The sequence below is a fragment of the Scardinius erythrophthalmus genome (assembly GCF_964197995.2).
Source record: "Scardinius erythrophthalmus genome assembly, chromosome: 9".
Classification (NCBI taxonomy): Eukaryota; Metazoa; Chordata; class Actinopteri; order Cypriniformes; family Leuciscidae; genus Scardinius; species Scardinius erythrophthalmus.
Window position 1 is genome coordinate 42,265,648 of NC_138229.1, and position 22,209 is coordinate 42,287,856.

A 22,209-nucleotide genomic window follows, 5' to 3' on the forward strand; every position below is an offset into this window, starting at 1 on the left:
ATAAGCAAATAAACATTGAAGATGACCATGAGCTCCAGGCTTTGCTAAGTAACGGCTTGTTTTTTGAGCAGTGCATTAAGAGCATTAGTTCTGAATGGATGCTGGAACAAGACTGCATCAAAGAGCTGGATATGATACAACCCATTGAGATATGCCTCAATAAACAAGAGAATGAAAAAATCGGTTCATTCCAGTGCATTCCTCTGCTTGCTTTGCTGCAAAAGGTTGTAAAGAACAAGGATGTTTTGGCTACTCTTAATAGAGCTCAATCTTTAAATGATGAAATTCTCACAGATTTCACAGATGGTGAAATGTTTAAATCAAACAGACACATGACCATTCACAGCTTACGTCTCCATTGTTATGTGGATGAATTTGAAGTGGTCAAAAAGAGGAAGTTTCACAAACTAACTGCTGTCTATTTTAAGTTTGGAAATCTGGACCACAAGGATACATCCAAGCTACAAAACATTTATTTGTCAACACTGGTCCACGAAAATGAACTCACATGAAGTACTTCAGCCTCTTATTACTGATCTTGCAATGTTGGAAACTGGGCGTATGTTGTCATGTGACAGAGAAAGTCTGTTATTTAATGGTACAGTGGCATCTGTATCAGCAGATCACCTCTCTGCTCATGCCTTAGCAGGACTCACCAGAAGTTCTTCAACTGGAAGAGTTTGCCACTTTTGTCTGGCAAATGCAAATGACATCAAGATTAAATTCACAGAGGATGAGTTCATCATGAGGAATGCTGCCAATTACAGGTATCATCTTGATGCTGTTGAAGAAGATTCAGCAAACTCATCAGTCTATGGGATCACCAATGCCTGTTGCCTTTCAAAGTTGGAGCATGTGCCCTCTCCAATATCACACCTCTTTCCACCGGACATTATGCATGATTTCCATGAAGGGATCATACCAATTGTCCTTAGTCTAAGTATCTCCCAGTGGCTAAAATAGAAATATTTTGCACTAAGTGACTTAAATTATGAGACTGAGAACTTTCCATATAGCAAAAATGATGTGTCATCAAAACCTGTCCCACTCTCAGACAGAGCTCTCAAAAGTGGCCGTTTGGGAGGCAGTGCTATGGAGAATCTTACTCTTTTTCGATTACTGCCCTTTCATGATTGCAGAACAAATTCCAGAAACCGACTGTCTATGGAGTCTTTTCCTCCTTCTTCGAGAGATAGTGGACATTGTCATTGCTCCTGTAATAAGGAGATCCTGGATTCCATATCTTTCAGAGAAAATAGTTGAGTTTTTGTCCACGGTCCATCAACATTTTCCCAGTAAAATGACCCCGAAGATGCATTACATGATCCATTATCCAAGGTTAATCGTATCTTATGGTCCTCTGGTGCATCTGTCATGTCTCTGCTTTGAGTGGCCATTTCGAAGACTCTTGCCAGACGACATCAATTTAGACAGTGCTGGGAACAATCAGATACTTATTGCCTAGGTATCAATGCTGAAACTGCAGACACACAAAATATTTCTGTCAATTAACGCACGCAAAGCCTAAGAGTCTTTTTCAAAATAAAGATGCAAAGAAAAGTCCAGGCCCTGATAAAATAGGAGGCAAGGTGTTAAGAACCCGTGCAGAACAGTTGTGTGGAATTGTTCACCATATCTTTTTAGAGTTTTTTAAGCTACAAAAATGTCCAAAAGCATGGAAAACATCAAATATAGTCTCTGTGCCAAAAAACAGTGTGCCCAAGGATTTAAATTATTTTAGACCAGGTGCTTTAAAGTTATTAATTATGAAAGGTTTTGAAAAAATAGTAAGGGAACTGATTTTACAGCAAATAGAAACTAGCCTTGATCCACTTCAGTTTGCCTATAGATAGGGAAGGGGTGTGGAGGACGCTTTTCTCTGTCTGTTAAATCTTGTGTATAAACATTTGGAACAACCTAAGGCCTGTGACAGGCTTTTATTTATTGATTTCTCTTCTGCTTTTAATACCATTCAGCCTAATTTTTTTTAATAGAGAAATTAATATCACATTTTAACATTGATTTAAATGTTGCTGGATGGATGTTAGGTTTTTTTTAACAAGAAGATCACAGTGTATTAAAGTTAACGATGTATACTCTAAACAGTTATTTTGTTCCTCTGGGTCTCCTCAAGGATGTTGTCTGTCACCCTTGCTATATATTATGTATACAGATGCTTGTCGCATTTCATACAGAAATAGGCACATTATTAAATATGCTGATGATTCTGTGATAGTGAGTCTCCTACAAGAACAGGATCAAGTGCTAGGTCTTGTAGTGGATGACTCTGTAACGCGGTGTAGTAAATTCCACCTTCAGTTAAATGTGGAAAAAACTAAGGACATGTTGATTTACTTTGGAAGGTCAACATTAAGTCCAGGGTTGACAAAGATAAATGATGTGGATATTGAAATGACTGACAATTATAAATATCTGGGAACTGTGATTGACAACAAACTAAGTTTTGAAGCAAATAAGGAAGATGAAAACATTCAATGTATGCTCTAAGTCAGATGATGACTTTATTTTATAAGTCTTTTATTGAATCAGTTTTTTCCTTTTGTATTGTAGCTTGGTTTGGCTATTTAACTTTGACAAATAGACTAATGGGCAAAATAGTTTTGTCAAGGTTGCAGGAATAGTTATAGGGCTAAGTCAAATCCAGCCTATTGATATTTATCATAGACAGGTTTTGAATAACGCACATTCAGTTTTAAAAAATTTTGATCATCCCTTATTTGAAGAATTTCAATTGTTGCCTTCTGGGCGTCGTTTTAGGGTTTCAGGTGGTAGAACAAAACGATTTAAGGTTGTTGTTTTTTTTGTGTCGGTGGCTGTTGGTCTATTGAACTCTTCAAATGAGTTCAATAGATGAGAATATATATATATATATATATATATATATATATATATATATATATATATATATATATATATATATGAACTATGTGTGCGATGTGTATTATGTATTGTGTGTTTTATGTTTTGTCTGTATGTCTGTTACCTTTTGCTGCAAAACTAGTTTCAATAAAAGTAAACAAACAAAACAAACAAACAATGCATAAGTGTCAAATGAGTTAATCTCTTCTGAGACATGCTGTTCCTCAAACAGGTTTTAGAGACGTTTGAGGGTCGAGAAACTTCTCTCAGATGAAGCAATAGAAACAGGAAGGCATAGGCAGAGTTTTAGCAGTTTTTCTGCTTCTATAAATAGAGATCTGGTTTGAGAATGAAGTCTGGAGAGGCTCTGTTTCACACTGCACCTCTGAATCATCTCCTAACATCTGTAGCTGAAGTTTCAGCCATTCCACATCAATATCCGTGGGAAGATGGAGAGATTGCATGTCCAGTGTTGGTGAAGATTTTCCATGTGCCGCATTTCCACTGCTTCCAAAAGTCCTGTTCTCCATCTCAGTTTATAAGTTAGTGGCGGCAGTGCCTCTCCTCTGTAGTATAGCGATAGTGAGCTGGAGTCCTACTTACTCTCAGGCATCTTCATACCATTTTTTTGTAGCTCAGTATTTCCCTTGGTTGATCATTCCTGCCAATGTGCTGTCAACTCTCAAGGCCTTTAGTCTCTCCATCTGCAGATTCACACACTCTGTGGCTCTGAGAGCACTCATCTTGTTCCCCTGCAGTCTCTTGGCCACTGCTTCACATGGCTCAAATAGAGCTTGACAGCAAAGAAGACTGAAGGAAGTTTTACCTTTTATTGCTTGCTTGTAAAGTCCATGTATTTTGGCTCTTGTATCTCCTCTTACTCCTTTGTCCTCCTTCAAAGTTTCAAAGAGTCTTAACGTTGTGATAGTCTACATGCGAGTCGCGTGTAATGACAGACAGATGACCTTCAGGTTTAAAGCAGGCGGGAGGGCTGACTGACATGAGTACAAGGCATAGGCCTATTTAAATTCACTACCGAAGTACTGATCTGCTATAGTTGACATATTTATCAGGCGTGTATATAAGCTTAAAAAACCGAGGCCCGTCCGTATATTCACCAGGCCCACCTATTAATGACGTTCTGTATCCGCCAATGATTTTATACGAGCTTTTAAAGGAACACGCCAAATATTGACGAACTCTCATAATCAGGGTATATACAACAGGTACGTTACTTAACACATCATACATGAATTAAAGAGAAATTACTTCCTTTTGGCCATTGTGTTCGCTGGAGAGATGGTCAGTGTAGCGAAGGCTACTCTTAAAGATGATAAGGGCTGATATTGATTGCAGTGAACCAGGTGTGTCGGTCAAAACACCTCAGAGAGAAGCATCACTTTGAACTGATTTTATTTTCACTGGTATGAAATATTAACAGGAGAGGGAGTCAGCCTTTACATGAGCATTAACAAGAAGGAGTTTGAGCTAAACAGTGCAGTGGACTGTGGAGGGCTTCCTTGACGGCCTGCAGAGAGAATGGATCCTGGCTTTGCTTGACCCTGAAGATGATGGCCGATAACATGTAAGGATTGAAAGGGACAATGACCCAATGCGTGAGCAGGTTGAGCACATTTAGTGGAGACTTAGATTTAGTAGGTGCACAGTCAGTGAGTCCTGCTTTAATTGACGTAGAACTGGCTCATAAGCGGGCTGAATACTCATTAACAGACGTAGACGTGTTTGGCATGCTCGTAGTTGAGATGTAGATGTACAGTATTATGAGTGTGTGTGGTTTCTCTGCAACACACAAAGAGCAATACTCAAATAACAGCAACATCAGTACAAATAATCATCATTCACATACTGACTATAGGCTGCTCCCTTCAGACAATGACAATGATCCATAAACACCTGATATAACATTTCCATCACATTTACTTTCACTATTTATCTACATTATTTACTAAAACATTATTAACATTATAATTCTGAACTTGGAAGATCCACACATAAGTTATAATAGCTGGCACGGATTAGTTAACATTGCCATGTAACATTATACAGCCGATCACTGCCTCATTACAGATAACGAGCATCAATCAACATTAAAGAAGTAAAGTACTCACTCGTTATAGGACGCACACAAACACAAGAAACATCTAATCAGAGTGACGCACGTCTTCAGCCGTTCCTGAATGCGGCAAACAGATTTCGGACAGCTGCTGAGGTAATCTGCTGTTCGCGCCATACTGAATGAACAGTGTCTCTTCCGGTTGCTCGCGCCACAGACTTTCATAATAAGAGTCTCACTAGAGTAGCGCAATAGTGCTCTAACATTATCATAAGTGGCCTTTTGCACAGCCGCCCCCAAATTGCGTGCAATTTGCTCACGTAAAAGGCTCATCCTTAATTTGAAGTCGTTGGAGGGCATTCCTCATCCTCCTCAGCATCTGGGATGACTGGAAGAGTAATAAGCCGGGCAACTGGCCGGGTGTACACTTTATCTTTGACTTGCACATCCGCGGAACGTACATGACCATCTGAACTCGGATGTACTTTAACCACCCTGCCAACTGGCCAAAGTGCCCTGGGAAACTGGGGGTCAACCAACAGGACTACTGAATCCACTGTCAGATCAGCTGGGGCACCATGCCACTTCTGCCTGGATTGGAGGGTTGGCAGGTAGCACTTGATGAACCTTGCCCAGAAGTGATCTGCTATAACTTGGCAGTGTCGCCATCTCCTCCGGCTTAGACCCTCGCTCTTAGGGTAGACAACTGGAGGTAATGCTCCATCCAGCCGCCCCATCAAGAGGACATTAGGAGTCACGGCATCCAAGTCAGCAACACTGGATGAGGTATAGCCCAAAGGTTTAGTATTCAGTATTGCCTCTACCTCCAGTAAGGTAGTATGTAGTACCTCCTCAGAAATAGGTTGAACTCCTAGGACTGTATATAACGCAGTCTTGACAGACTTAATCTCCCTCTCCCACGTTCCCCCGAAGTGAGGAGCTGCAGGGGGATTGAAGTGGAAATCAATCTTCTGCTTGGCTAGGAGTCGTTGGAGGTCGGCGGACATGCTGTCAAAAGACTCACGGAGCTCCTTCTCTCCTGCCTTAAAATTGGTACCCTGGTCGGAGTAGAGTTCAGCTGGAGTCCCTCTGCGTGCCATGAACCGCCTGAGGCTCATCAGGAAAGAGTCTGCGTCCATACTGTGCAAGATGTCCAGATGCACTGCCCGAGTGGTCAGACACTTATAGATGATACCCCATCTCTTTTCGGAGCGTCGTCCTATTTTGACTTGAAATGGTCCAAAGCAGTCGACGCCCGTGGAGTAAAACGGCGGTTTGTATAAGCGTAGACGGGCCACAGGTAGGTCGGCCATTTTAGGGACTAGCGGCTTAGATTTCCATCTTCGGCACTCCTCGCACTGGTGTTGCACCCTCCGAACTGCCTCCCTGCCACGGAGAATCCAGAAAACCCTGCGCAACTCTGCGAATACCCGCTCAGGACCCGGATGACAGAGACGAGCATCGTAGTCCTGGATAAGGAGTTTTGTTGCTGGATGCGAGGGGTCCAGGACAATAGGATGTTTGGATCCAGGGTCTAACCATTCGGCACGTCGGAGTCTTCCTCCAACTCTTATGATTCCCTCTTCAGGATCCAGCTCCGGGGACAGGGTAAGGAGACGACTACTACGAAGTACGGCTTTCCCCGCCTTTAGGTGACGCAACTCCTCCAGAAAGCACTCAGTCTGAACTCTCCTGAAGATAGTCGTCTCTGCTTGCCTGTAGTCCGCTGCTTTCAAGGACTCATCCCGGTCGGCCGCCCCGTGTGCCTCCTGCGCTACAGACTCAACCATATCCTTCCAGGACTTGAATGACTGGCCCAGGTTGGTCTCCTGTCTATCTGCTCTAGATATCACACCACACAAAGCAGACTTCTTGTACTCTGTGATATCCTCTTCTGGTGCATCTCCAGGTGAGGATGGCCATTCAGCGGGACTCTTGAGGAGGAAAGACGGCCCTTGGCTCCAGCGGTTAGGCACAGCTAATTCTGCCAGGGTTTTCCCACGGGTCACATCATCTGCTGGGTTCTGCGCGGAGTCTACATAGCGCCAGGTACTCTCTTCTGTAAGCTCCTGGATCTCGGAGATACGAGTGCCCACAAAGACCTTAAAGCGACATGACTCCGACTGCAACCACGTCAACACTGTTGTTGAATCACTCCAGAGGATTGTCTGATCCGTTTTCAACGTCAGTTCTCTCTCTAACGTCTTTGCCAATTGAGCCGCTGTCAAGGCACCACAGAGCTCGAGGCGGGGAATGGAATGCTGTCGCCGGGGTGCTACCCTGGACCTAGCTGCCAGGAATGCCAGGTGAACCCGTCCCTGGGTATCCTCTGTTCTCAGATAAGAGACGGATCCGTAGGCCATTTCCGAGGCGTCACTGAACACGTGGATCTGCCTGGAAGCAACCATCTGACCGGTTAGAGCTGGAGTATAGTGTCGGGGTAATGAGATGTGTGACAGCAGGTGTAACTCTGATTCCCACTCCCTCCATGCCTTCTGCAGATCTTGAGGGATAAGTGGGTCATCCCAGTTGCGTGGCTTGTCCCACATGCTCTGGACGATCATCTTGGCGCGAGTCGTGTAAGGTGCAATGAAGCCCAAGGGATCATATTGTCGGGCGAGCACCTTGTAAACATTCCTCATTGTGAGTGCTCCATACTCTAGAGGTCGGCTCTTGTAACCCAAGGTATCTGTCTCCCAGTGCCAGCTAAGTCCGAGGGCTGGTTCCGAAAGTCCAGGTTCATCGTGTGAAAGCCATCGCTCCATGCTGTCGGACCTCGCCTCTGCAGGTAGGTGCTTGAGGACATCAGGTATGTTGCAGGCCCACTGCCTAATCTCAAACCCTCCAGATGCTAGCACTTTCCTGAGCCGGTCCACCAGCTCCTTAGCTTCCTCTGCTGTTTGCACACTCTGAAGACAGTTGTCCACGTAGAAACAGTGCTCCACTGAATGCCTGACTCCTTCTCCTGGACCCCCATGATCTCTTGCATGCTTCTGGAGAGCGAAAGTGGCGCAACATGGTGAACAGGCAGTGCCAAAGGGTAAGACCTGCCACTCGAAAACATCAGGGGGGTTTTCACGCTTCATGTCCCTCCAGAGAAACCTGAGGAGCGACCGATCTTCTGGTAAGAGCTGAACCTGGTGGAACATGCCTCTGATGTCACCACTGACTGCTACTGCATGTTCTCTGAAGCGTAGTAGAACGCCCAGAAGAGAGGCTCCCAATGTTGGTCCAGGAAGGAGGGTATCATTGAGGCTTAGACCTCGGAACGGGAAGGAGCAGTTGAAGACCAAACGACTCTTTCCGTTATGGCACACTAAATGGTGGGGTATATACCATGACTCATCTGTGGTTGAGACTTCACTAAGGTCAATCTTCTTGACTGCTCCCGTCTCCACCAACTTGTGGATCGCAGCACAGTACTCATCGGCTCGTAGGGGGTCCCGGGCCAAGCGTCTCTCCAGACTTCTGAGGCTGGGTAGGACGGCTTCCTTGGGAGCTTGGAGAGGGGGAATGTCTCGCTTCCGTAGTAGAGGTGTGGCATATCTGTGGATGCCTGCGACCTGTACTCGCCTCGTCTTAGCCTCTAGGAGCTCCACTGCTTCCTTATCCTGCTTTGACCTCATTGCCAGTTTACCACTCTGGTATGGCGAGGTATCCATCTTCCAAAGCTTTTCCACATTCTGCATCAGCTCTGTCATCTGGGGTGAAACACTAGTGAAAAGACACTGCTGGGTGCTCTGGGCCCATTGTGTAAGGTGTGCAGGTCCTTGAAGGGTCCATCCCAGTCTTGTGCGAATGGCTGCTGGACCTCCAGGAGGGCCCATTCTCATCGGCTCAACAGGGGTAAGTAGATGGGGGTAGTCCGCACCAATTAACACGAGTGGCTTGACGTGATCGAATGTCTCGAGGGGAAGATCTACCAGGTGCTTGTACTTCCTCTTCAAGCTGGCGATGGGGTAGGAGTGGTCCGCTAAACCCAAGCGTTGAGAAGTAAAGGCCTCCACTACCCGAAATGTTCTCTTTGGATTGGCGGAGGAGGAGATCTTGAACGAGACAGCAGCTCCCTTCAGAGTTTGGACTTCCTGCCTAATCGTGCGGAGAGCAAGGTCCTCAGGCTTCTTCTGTAAGCCCAATTTATCAACTGCCTCGGGGAGGAGCGTTGTGCGCTCAGAACCATCGTCTAGAACTGCGTAAGTGTCTAGTGTCCTGTCCCTGTTGTGCAGGATAACTCTGACGACTTTCAGCAGAACACGTGAGTGGGCCGATGGTCTGTCTAAGTAGAGAACCTCTGTACTAGTGCTAACCAGACCACTTTTAGCCTTTGGCGGCTCAGCTTTGGGGCGTGCATTGGCGTCATGCAATACTCTCAGATGCTTTCCTTGAATTACCTCACAGAGTTTCTTGAGGTCACATTGCGCTGCCTGATGTGCTCTCCCGCATCTCCAACATCTCTTATTAACCCTGATCCACTCCATGACCTCCTCTTTGGTGAGTCTCTGAATAGCTGGACACTTATTCAAGAAGTGCTCTGTGCCCTCACAGTATGGACAATAGGGTTTTAATTTGCTCTTCCATTTTGGCACAGATAAGCTCTGACTCTCTTGTCTCAAACCTCGGTTCGACGGATAGCTCTCTGCTCCGTGAAGCACTGTAGCTACTGGTTTGCTGCGTCGCTTTTCGACACGGTAGCCTTGCGGCCCCTGGGTACGGATGTCTGAAGGGTTATCGTAACCTTGGCACCACGACTCGTACCGAAGCCATTCCGCCAGGTCGAGCAGTGTGTGAGTGTGTCCGGGACGATAGAACATCTGACGCCTGAAGTTTGCTCTCATCTCCATTGGAAGCTTGGTGAGGAGTCGGGCCACATGTGAGCCACATCTAAGCTCGACTTCTCCATCTGGGCCCAGTGTCTGTAACATACCCACAAGTGACTGTACATGCAGGGAGAACCTCTCAAAAGCAGATACATCTCCTCTTCTGATCTCAGGTGAATCCATCACTGCAGCGATCCTCTGCAAGGCCACATGATGCGGCTGACCGAACTTCTCTGTCAAGGCTGCCATGGTGTCAGTGTATGGCCTAGGCGAGTTAATAAAGGAGTCGGCAATGAGACAGGCCTCTTCAAGTTTTACGTGATCCACCAGAATCTGGTACTTGAAAAGCTCGGTAGCGTCGGTAGGTAACAGGTTTGTTAGGGCTAGTTTAAGCCGAGAGAACTCCATCGGGTCCTTATGGACGAAGAAAGGAATTCTTGGTGCTGGCCCCCTGTACTCTCCTCCTCCCAAAGTTGCTGATACTGGCGAGAACTGCCTGCCTCGAGTGGGATGAGGTTGGCTTGTATTAGGCCTGGCTGGGTACTGCCTTGAGGATCCCGCATCCGGGCGATACATACTGGGCTGCGGACGTGAGATGGGCATGTAAGGTTCTGGCCCTGGGGTGTAGGAACGGACATTGTGCTGATCAGGACCTCGTCTAGGCTGAGGGGGGTTTAAGCTACGAGGGGTAGAATGTTGCCGAGTATGGGCTGTGACGCTGGAAGTCACACTGTCCCTCATTAGCTGTAACTCGCTCATCATTCGGTCTATGGCGGTGACCATACGTTGCTCCTCGGCAACCGCAGACGGTGGAGGGTATTCAAACGAAGGCCATGGTGGAGGTGGCAGTCCCTCATCATACTCCTCTTCCACTAACGCTAATGAGTCACCTGGTAATGGATGAGGTGGCACTGGCCATTGCTCTGAGGACGGATCTGGCTGCGCTGCTCCTACCACTCTGGCTGAGGCTGTTAACTCACAAGTATCCCTTCTATCTTCATGAGGTGAGGCTAAACTGTACTGCCTGCTCTCTCGATGTAGCATGCTCTGCCCTGCTCCCTCTTCACTGTAGGGTGGATGGGTATGTTGCCATCCTAAGCTGGTGTCATGAAAGCTCTCCTCAGAGCTTGAGGTGAAATCATCCTGTACATCGGGTTGCATACTCCACTTCACATGAGGCTGTGAACTCCACTCATCCTCTCTAGGCGTGTGTGGTACAGGGCTGACATGTAGTGGGCCGCGTAGCTTCGGTCGCACTGCACTGACATCATAATCCTTCAAATATGATGGCGGTCTTATTTGACGTTTGGGCCGAGTGACCCATGGTGCTTCATCACTCTGCTGCATACTCCCAGCACAGCTGCAATCCGGCTCGAAGGACCACAAATGTAGCGAAGGCTACTCTTAAAGATGATAAGGGCTGATATTGATTGCAGTGAACCAGGTGTGTCGGTCAGAACACCTCAGAGAGAAGCATCACTTTGAACTGATTTTATTTTCACTGGTATGAAATATTAACAGGAGAGGGAGTCAGCCTTTACATGAGCATTAACAAGAAGGAGTTTGAGCTAAACAGTGCAGTGGACTGTGGAGGGCTTCCTTGACGGCCTGCAGAGAGAATGGATCCTGGCTTTGCTTGACCCTGAAGATGATGGCCGATCACATGTAAGGATTGAAAGGGACAATGACCCAATGCGTGAGCAGGTTGAGCACATTTAGTGGAGACTTAGATTTAGTAGGTGCACAGTCAGTGAGTCCTGCTTTAATTGACGTAAAACTGGCTCATAAGCGGGCTGAATACTCATTAACAGACGTAGACGTGTTTGGCATGCTCGTAGTTGAGATGTAGATGTACAGTATTATGAGTGTGTGTGGTTTCTCTGCAACACACAAAGAGCAATACTCAAATAACAGCAACATCAGTACAAATAATCATCATTCACATACTGACTATAGGCTGCTCCCTTCAGACAATGACAATGATCCATAAACACCTGATATAACATTTCCATCACATTTACTTTCACTATTTATCTACATTATTTACTAAAACATTATTAACATTATAATTCTGAACTTGGAAGATCCACACATAAGTTATAATAGCTGGCACGGATTAGTTAACATTGCCATGTAACATTATACAGCCGATCACTGCCTCATTACAGATAACGAGCATCAATCAACATTGAAGAAGTAAAGTACTCACTCGTTATAGGACGCACACAAACACAAGAAACATCTAATCAGAGTGACGCACGTCTTCAGCCGTTCCTGAATGCGGCAAACAGATTTCGGACAGCTGCTGAGGTAATCTGCTGTTCGCGCCGTACTGAATGAACAGTGTCTCTTCCGGTTGCTCGCGCCACAGACTTTCATAATAAGAGTCTCACTAGAGTAGCGCAATAGTGCTCTAACATTATCATAAGTGGCCTTTTGCACAGTCAGCAAGAAGCAAAATCACCAAAGTTTTGAAAGTATCCACCAAGATGCCATGATATTTACGGAGATCGCGCGCCTGAGAGGCGATGGAATATTTAGCCTAATGGTGTGTTCACACCAAATGCGAATAGAGCGTCAAATTCGCGTCTATCGCTTCTAGTTAGACGCTTGCACATTTTAATCCATTCGCGCGTCCGTGTCACTAGCAAATAAATATCCCGCCAAAAAGAGTATCAACAACAACAACAACACTTTATTTCTGCCGTACGTTTCCGTCATGTATAGAATAAGACGTATTGCTGCTTTGTATTTGTTGTGGAAGATCCAAAAACGGAGGACATCCAGTGAGGGAACCTGAGGGAACGGACGAAACCGGTGACGTTTCAATGAGCTCTTCGTTGATTGGCTTGCGCAACTAAGCGTCATGCGAATTTTCCGCTCGAGTTCAATTTTTTCAACTTGCGCGGAAGACGCGATTCAGGAAACGCGTCGCTCAATTCGCGTCATTCGCACCGCCCGGCAACAATTCGCGCCGATTCGCGTCTTTGCATTGACTTTGTATGTAATCTACTCGCGCCAATAATGAAATTCGCATTTGGTGTGAACACACCATTAGGCGTTTGTTGACTATAAGAAAAATATAGAAATAATGGCATATATAACATTTAAGATTAAAATAGGAAAAAAGTGTATTTTAAATGGCCCGTATCTATTGTTAAATACGCTTTAAGATTCACATATTATTTATATCATATAGTTTTCAAAAATGTACTGCTCTGAACCCGTGTGTCAGAGTCTGTCCAGTAGATGTCGCCAGTAGCCTACTCTATGAGGGAAATATTGTCACACCCGCAGGACACACACACGCGCACACACACACACACACACACACACACACACAATAGTTTTTTTTAATTGCCCCGTACAGCATTTTACGTTATTCGCAGAGACCGAAAACAATTGGATGATTCACAGAGATCTATTGTGTATTTTAAACTGTGGCTATTCCTCCGGAGTAATTCATTAACGCAATAGTTGGCTATTTTTATTGATGTTGTCATGATTCTGCCCTCGTGTCCTTGATTTTCTCCAGTCTTGAGCCAGGATCATGACAGACCCATGTTTTGTGTGCAAGCACATGGCCTTTTGTTTGGGCTGTGTGGTTGACTTGTGTTGTCTCGTCACTTAACCCCACCCCCTTGTTCTCCTCGTTAGTCATCTTTGTTTTATTAGTATCACCTGTTGTCCTTATCATTTTCACCCCTATTTAGGGCAATTCTTAGACTATGGGCACTTTCAGGTCCTTTGATCATATTTTATAAAAAACATTTAATTTTGAAAAATTAACACTTTCATAGTTAAATTTACAATGAACGTACTTTAGGAACTTTTTACCGGTAGTCTACGATGATTTTTTCACCTTTTTAAACATCATTATACATGCAAATATTGCTGTTTTGTGCTTGTCCCACACCCAGACTTCTGACCTTCAATAATGAAAAAGAAGTGTAAAAAAATGATTTATCTATTTTTTTTTTATATGACTGAATAAAGTATCAGTAAAAGAATCAAAATATAATTGAGGTATTTAAGGTCAGACAACTATTAATGTGATTTTATATACAAAATATAGTTGTCCCACAGTATACATAGTTCCCACATGACGTCACAACATACGGGCATTTGCCCACCCGGCGCCATTTCTGAGGGCAGAACACAACATTCTTACAATGCAGAACATGAGAAGAAGAAGCTGAAACGGAAATTGTGTGATGAAAAAGTGAAAAAATGGTCATCTCCTGCTGGGTCAATGGATGTTCCAATCGTGCCGGAGGTTCATTTAAATTTAGTTTTTTAGCATTTGCCGACCCGGCGCCATTTCTGTGGGCAGAACAATAGTAGAAGAAGCTGAAGCGAGTTAATTTCGTGACATGGTGTGAAAATGTGAAAATGGTGATCTCCTGCTGGGTCAATGGATGTTTAAATCGTGTCGGAGGTTCAGTTAAATTTGGATTTTACAGTATACCCGTCATTAGACTTCATGAATGTGAGAAGACTAAGCTTTTGTCAGAACAACGACGGAGGTTATGGCTGGCGAGGATAAACAGGAAAGAAACTCCCTCAAAACACGCAAGAATTTGTTGTTTTTTATTGCGAGTGTACACAAATATAAGTTAACACTTTGCAGTTTGAATTATGTCTTGTATGAACAAAATGACGAGATATTAAAAACATACAAAAACAACATTGTTTCCACTGTTCGATCGCGCCCGTGACTCTCTCACTCACACACACACACACTCACACACACACACATTCCAGCACGGCAATCTCAGATTATGTCCCTAAAGAACCCGCGTATAAAGTAGTTTATTTGATACGCGAGTTTTATTTATTTTCATACCGTGTATATTCATAATCATGCACATATTTCCAGGCTCGGAATTGCTCACATGTATTAAAACTCCTAGTATAGCCAATACCAGATAATGATACACATGATAATACTGTATCTGAGGCAAAGCTGCATAATCAGTGCTTCCTTTGTTAGCGCATACGGATCCACACCATTTATGACTGAAATTTTCGCATTGTACCTCTCTCTGTCTTGTGTTAATAAAGTCTCTTTATAATCTCTGTCACTTTGTCTCTTCATGATTTTCGTAACATTATAAATGGAAAGAAATTTGCTTGTAAAACTCATAGACAGTATGGTAAAACATTGTAAACACAGCAGCTTTTGCCCTCAAAGATGGCGTCTCCGGGGAGGTCACGTGACATTAATTGGCCTGTGGGAACTATGTATTGCCGTTATTTCCACCACAACGCTGTAATGTCCCTTTAAAAAGTTTTTTTGAAAGATTGTTTGGGTAGTTTCTATGGAGATGAACAATGACATCACAGCACATGTCTGACATGGAGGAGATTTAAAATTTCTTCAGCAACTTGGAGAAGAAAACTCAAGGTAAATGTTGCTTAAAATGAAAATATTTTTATTGTATGTCATTTCCAAACATGGCGTAACAATAAATGAGTTTGTAAATAAATAGATTTTTTAACACAAATAGATGTATTTTGCATGCATGCAACTACCAATTAATACTAGCTTGGATTTTTTTACAAAATACTGTAGGATTATCATTTTCACCACCGTCATTTCCACCACATTACCTTCTTGGGTGGAAATGACAAAGGTGAGGTGGAAATGACATTTATGCTTACAAGGTGGAATTCATAGATTCAGTGGCTGTCACGGTTCATGAATTCACTGTCTCTCTCTCGTCTAACGTGCTGTTGTGTGTGTGTGTGTGTCTGTGGGCGTGGTCACTGATTATCAGTGATCAGTAGCGCCAGCTGGTTTCAATTGTATGTCCCTATATAAGCTCAGTAACTGGTGTCTCATGTTGTCAGATCGTTGTGGTTTTCCTGGTGTGTTTCCCGTGCTTGTTCCTGTGTTCCCCGTGCCGTTTGGATCTTCCTGTCGTCGTCGTGTCTTCCTGGATTTCTGCACTCTTCACGGATTCATCTAGCACTTCACGAGGGATTACCACTGGATCACTGCACCAGCACCTGTTGCCCACCGAGGTCCTTGCGTCACCACACCATCAGCGTTTGTGTCCGCCCACCTGTCCCGCTGAGTTAGCGATCATCTGTGTGCTGTGTTTCTGACCATCTGTGTGTTTTCAATAAAGAGCGTTGTTGCATATACATCCTGTCTGTCATCCGTTACAGTGGCTACATGTGAATATTTTATTTATTGAAATGTACAACGCTAATATATTTATTCAAATATATATTTGTTTAAATGCCTTTTCATCTATTTTTAAGATGCTGCGGAGGTCAACTGGATAAAGGTCTCACTATTTGTGGTTAAAGTTGTTTACAGTAAGACTGTAACTGTTCATCTGGTTATGGAACCAAACAGACTAATGACTAATGATTTGTTAAATGGGTTTCAAATAAATGTTTTCTGTTTTTCTACATGGATGTCCATTCATTGTCATTTCCACAACGCCCAGTCATTTCCACCACCTCATAACTTTTTAAAAAATATGTACAAAATTCTAATCACTCATTAAAAATTTCTGCATAGTTTATGGGATAATGTTCCACTTAATGTAATAACACAAGTAGTTATTTTTCTGAAATGTATCGAACCAATGCAATATTATATTTCAGGTTGTGGTGGATGTAAGCTTTGTGTTTGGGCCTCATGACAATTAATTTACTTAATCCACAAATCTATGGTAATTGCAATATAGGTATAAATTGGTAAAACTATGTGTGAAAGTGGTTTTACACTGTTAAGAAATTATGTATATCATAATAATTTTAAATAATAATCAAATATTTGCATGTGATGGAAATGACATTTGTTCAGTGTGGATCGGAAAATATGTCAAAAAACACCAATTTGTCTTATAATGTAAGTGCGTTCTCTTATGGGTCATTAAACTAGACTAGTTATATTTAACTGTTAGACTGTGACAATTTTGATTTGAACACTTTTTTTTTACCTCAAGTTCACAAGGCCAAAAGTGCCCGTAGTTGAAGAACCAATCCCCTTGTGTTTGCTGTCTTGTGTGGGTTCATTTTGTAATCACTCCTGTGAGTATCCTGTTAAAGGTCCTGTTCTTCGGGATCCCATGTTTCAAACTTTAGTTAGTGTGTAATGTTGTTGTTAGAGTATAAATAATATCTATAAAATTATAAAGCTCAAAGTTCAATGCCAAGTGAGATATTTTATTTAACAGAAGTCGCCTATAGTCAGGGGGCCAAAACTGATATTAAAACTTTGTTGGACACTTTTTGGTACAAGTATACAACCTATCCAGTATTAATATTTAACCCCTCAACATGTGTTCTAGCCAGGTTGTCAGCTTAGAAAATGTTTTTTTGTCCATTTTAACACTATATTCTTAAAAGTGGTAAAAGCGGATTTTTTTCCCAAAGTGCTTCCATTTTCTTCCATGTTACCTATTGTAATTTTGGGCAAATGTGCAATATAATCCAACTTATGTGCAAGCATGATCATTAAAAAAATAATAATCAATAAATACCACAAGAGTATCACACCACAAGGGGCACTGTTGTGTCAGCACAGCTGTGATTTGGCAGCAGATCCAGAGAAGATGATCACAGCAGGTGTCAACAGTACAGTCTGAACAAAACTTTATAAAGGAGTGAATCACACAATCACACAACAGATTAACTTGATCTATTTGTCTACACAAACATTTACCTCAAGATTCTACCATTTTTCCATCAAATGTTGCCAGAAACAGGTAAGCTAAACTAGCTATATACTTACCAGACATACACTCACCTAAAGGATTATTAGGAACACCATAATAATACTGTGTTTGACCCCCTTTCGCCTTCAGAACTGCCTTAATTCTACGTGGAATTGATTCAACAAGGTGCTGAAAGCATTCTTTAGAAATGTTGGCCCATATTGATAGGATAGCATCTTGCAGTTGATGGAGATTTGTGGGATGCACATCCAGGGCACGAAGCTCCCATTCCACCACATCCCAAAGATGCTCTATTGCAGAGGTTCTCAATCCTGGTCCTGGGGACCCACAGCTCTCTTTATCTGACACACCCAGTTCAGTTCATAGAGCTCTTTCCTAACGAGATGATGATCTGAATCAGGTGTGTTAAATGAGGGAGACATACAAACTGTGCAGAGCTGTGGGTCCCCAGGAGCAGGATTGGGAACCACTGCTCTATTGGGTTGAGATCTGGTGACTGTGGGGGCCATTTTAGTACAGTGAACTCATTGTCATGTTCAAGAAACCAATTTGAAATGATTCGAGCTTTGTGACATGGTGCATTATCCTGCTGGAAGTAGCCATCAGAGGATGGGTTCATGGTGGTCATAAAGGGATGGACATGGTCAGAAACAATGCTCAGGTAGGCCGGGGCATTTAAACGATGCCCAATTGGCACTAAGGGGCCTAAAGTGTGCCAAGAAAACATCCTTCACACCATTACACCACCACCACCAGCCTGCACAGTGGTAACAAGGCATGATGGATCAATGTTCTCATTCTGTTTACGCCAAATTCTGACTCTACCATCTGAATGTCTCAACAGAAATCGAGACTCATCAGACCAGGCAACATTTTTCCAGTCTTCAACTGTCCAATTTTGGTGAGCTTGTGCAAATTGTAGCCTCTTTTTCTTATTTGTAGTGGAGATGAGTGGTACCCGGTGGGGTCTTCTGCTGTTGTAGCCCATCCGCCTCAAGGTTGTGCGTGTTGTGGCTTCACAAATGCTTTGCTGCATACCTCGGTTGTAACGAGTGGTTATTTTAGTCAAAGTTGCTCTTCTATCAGCTTGAATCAGTCGGCCAATTCTCCTTTGACCTCTAGCATCAACAAGGCATTTTCGCCCACAGGACTGCCGCATACTGGATGTTTTTCCCTTTTCACACCATTCTTTGTAAACCCTAGAAATGGTTGTGTGTGAAAATCCCAGTAACTGAGCAGATTGTGAAATACTCAGACCGGCCCGTCTGGCACCAACAACCATGCCACGCTCAAAATTGCTTAAATCACCTTTCTTTCCCATTCTGACATTCAGTTTGGAGTTCAGGAGATTGTCTTGACCAGAACCACACCCCTAAATGCATTGAAGCAACTGCCATGTGATTGGTTGATTAGATAATTGCATTAATGAGAAATTGAACAGGTGTTCCTAATAATCCTTTAGGTGAGTGTATAGCTAGGCTAATTTACTTTCATGATTACTAGCTTACTTACTAATAGGTAAATTAAGTTTTGTGCAGATGTGTAATGGAAATATTATGTTTTTAATTTATTTGCTGCACAGCAGCCTATTTTACAGTCTGCTATAGCTAATGAGTTTGTTAGATGGCAAAGCCCTCAGCTTATGTCAGAAGAAATTGTAGTGATCCACTCAGAAACCAATCAGACTAGTGTAGTGAAAAAATTCTTTGCCTTCAGATGAGATAACATGGATCCAGAGGGAGCTGTAAGCCTAGCGTCCAAAGAAAAACAAATAGGAAGAGATATTGATTGGGAAAAATGTTTCATTTGTCAAGACAAATATGGAAAATACAGCCAAGATAAAGCCCTTTGATTTAAGTGATTTTTCAGGAAGTGGTGTCTTTGTGCTCTTTCTGGAGATTACTGTAGTATAATATTGTGCAATATTTTTGCAATATAATAGACACACACCATTATTTGCATTGCGCTTAGCTTGACCTTGCTTATTCAATCCATTCAGTCTCAAAGGGATGAGACTGACAACCTGAGAGTCAACCTGAAAGCCACTGCTTTGATGGGGAAAAACATACCTTTGCCATACGACTATTACATAGTTATTACTACTAACTAGTTACTAACCCCTAACTCTAAAGAAGTGAGAGAGCAGTTTTGTTAGGATGGAATTAATAACTATAGTGATATGTGAATTGAATATAATTTGTGTTACAACCTGGTACACTAATTAAGTCAAATAGCATCATAGACCATCATCTACAGTTCTAAATTTCCGCCTTGACATTAAAGTATTATAACTTGTGCAGCATTGCACTGTCTCTCCCTACAAGCTTTAAACTTGGCTTGACTCATTCCCATAGATATGGGTACTGATTGATAGAGGTTTTGGGATACTAGGTTATGTTTCCAAGCTGATATTCACTTTGAAAACTGGTTCTCTTTAGGCGGAGATAGTTTTTTTCATGTTCTAGTTCTGTTGTCTCTTACACTGTACAATAAATGTTCATACTGACACTTCATCAGACATCCCATGAGTGTTGGCTTTCATTTGATACCATTTTTATGAATATGGTCCTTGTGGTTGTGGAGATATTCAACATTTACTGTTGGCATGTCGTGTTGAGCAGGAAACCCAAAAATTGGCTTGAAATTGCTTGTACAAGTAACAAAAACAAAAATTCAGCTTGACAACCACCCTAATATCTTACCTATGGGTGTCTTCTAACTAAAAAAATAGGGTGACAGCTTGTACCAAAACATGTCCGCAAAAGTCTTAACGGAAGCCCTTTTCAGAATTGGCCCCCTGACTACTACATCGAACAGCTCGTTTGGACTACATCCCTCTACTTCCTTCTTTAATGACGTCACTAGAACAGTTTTTTGACTAACCTCCGCCCACAGGAATACACTAAAAAAGGGGGCGCGGTCTTGTTGCGCTCCCACGGAGAAGAGGAAGAGTTGCGTTTGTAGAGTGTGTTTGTCGCCATGTCGTCGAGACGCTGTTATTTTCATCCCGGAGTCCAATCACCTTTGTTTGGCCTTCCCAACAGGCAACGTGCGCTAAGCTGCTGTCGAATCACAACACAGGAACCGCTGGCACAATCAGAACTCGTTATGTATTTCTGAAGGAGGGACTTCATAGAACAAGGAAGTCATCAGCCCGTTCTTAGGACAGTGAAAACAGCGGTATACAGATAAGTAAATTGTGTGAAAAATACTGTTTTTTTTTACACGCGAAACATGAACACATGTTATATTGCACACTGTAAACACAATCAAAGCTTCAAAAACACACTAAAAACGGGACCTTTAAGAGTTTTTGTCAAAGAGCTGTTTAGTCTTGTATCTGCTGTGAGTCTTTACTTTATCTGTTAGTCTTTATTTTCCCTACACGTGTTGTTTGCCCCCTTGTGGGTTTTGTTTTCCCCGTTTTTCCTGTCATTAATAAACCTTGTTAATTGCATACTGTCTGTGTTTGGGTTCATCACCGAGAGTCTGACAGATGTATGTCATGACTGACCGTTGTGTGAAAGGCCTTGTATCCGAAGGCAACGCGTTACAAAGACATATTCATGGATAGATACATTCATAAGACTTTAAATAATTCATTGAAATTTAATTTAAAAATATATTTTAAAGATATAATTAAAACCTTTTAAGATTATACTTTAAAATTAAATTCAACACAACAATCACGTCACATCCTGATCACTGAACGCACACACTCACTCACTCACTCACTCCTGGCTCAGAGACTGACAAACGATGCTGTGAGAGACCTTCAGGAAAAACACACTTTTATATTTAACTTATTGCAATCCCCACTCACACGGTGTATGGACATCTATATGGCAGGAATTTGAATTTAATTTAAACTTTTTAAGATTAAGCTTTGAAATAAATTTAGCACAACATTCACAATGTCTCATATCCTGATCACTGAACACACCCTCTGGCTCAGAGACTGTCAAACGCTGGTGTGAGAGGGAAACACTCTGAGATTTTATATTTAACTTATTGCATTTTTGTGAACCCATTCATATGTTGTATGTTAGGAGCTTCTTCAACTTTATCTAAACTAAAATAATTGGTTCAGTAGATTTTCAATGCGCTCAGGAATGCGGAGGGAGGGAGATCTATGCTGATGCCTGTGACACACATCCTGATCCATATCTATAACCAGGGTGCGATTTGTGAAAAAAACAGAGGGGGGGATGTTTTGAAACATTTTTATTCATAAAAATAAACCATGAGAACATGAACTTCATTCACTGCATTTGCTGCTCTGGACCCTTTTCATTGTTCCCAGCTAGCTAGCTAGAGTTTTCGCGCTGAAAAATTAGGCTACATAAATATTTAGGCTACTTGTGTCATGGCGCGAATGAAAAGTCAAGGATTCAATAGCAAGTGAATACTGGTGTTTATTAACACAATAGAAGATGAAGTGCAGGTAGAGATATAAGGCAACGTAGAAACTCAGGCTCGGCAACGCAGGACTCAGTGGGCAGACAGCAACGGACGAACCGCAGACAATCCTCAGAACAGGTAGACGAATCTCGGAACAGGAATACAGGAACTAGATCCTCGGAACAGGCAGACGAATCTCAGAACAGAAACTGGAGCAAGGAAGAGAAGACTGTGAGCTGAGCCTGAGAACCTCCACAACCATCTGACAAAGACAAGACGAGGTGACAAACAATATATAGGACATTCTCATTCAAAACAGCTGGCGCTGATCAGCTCATCA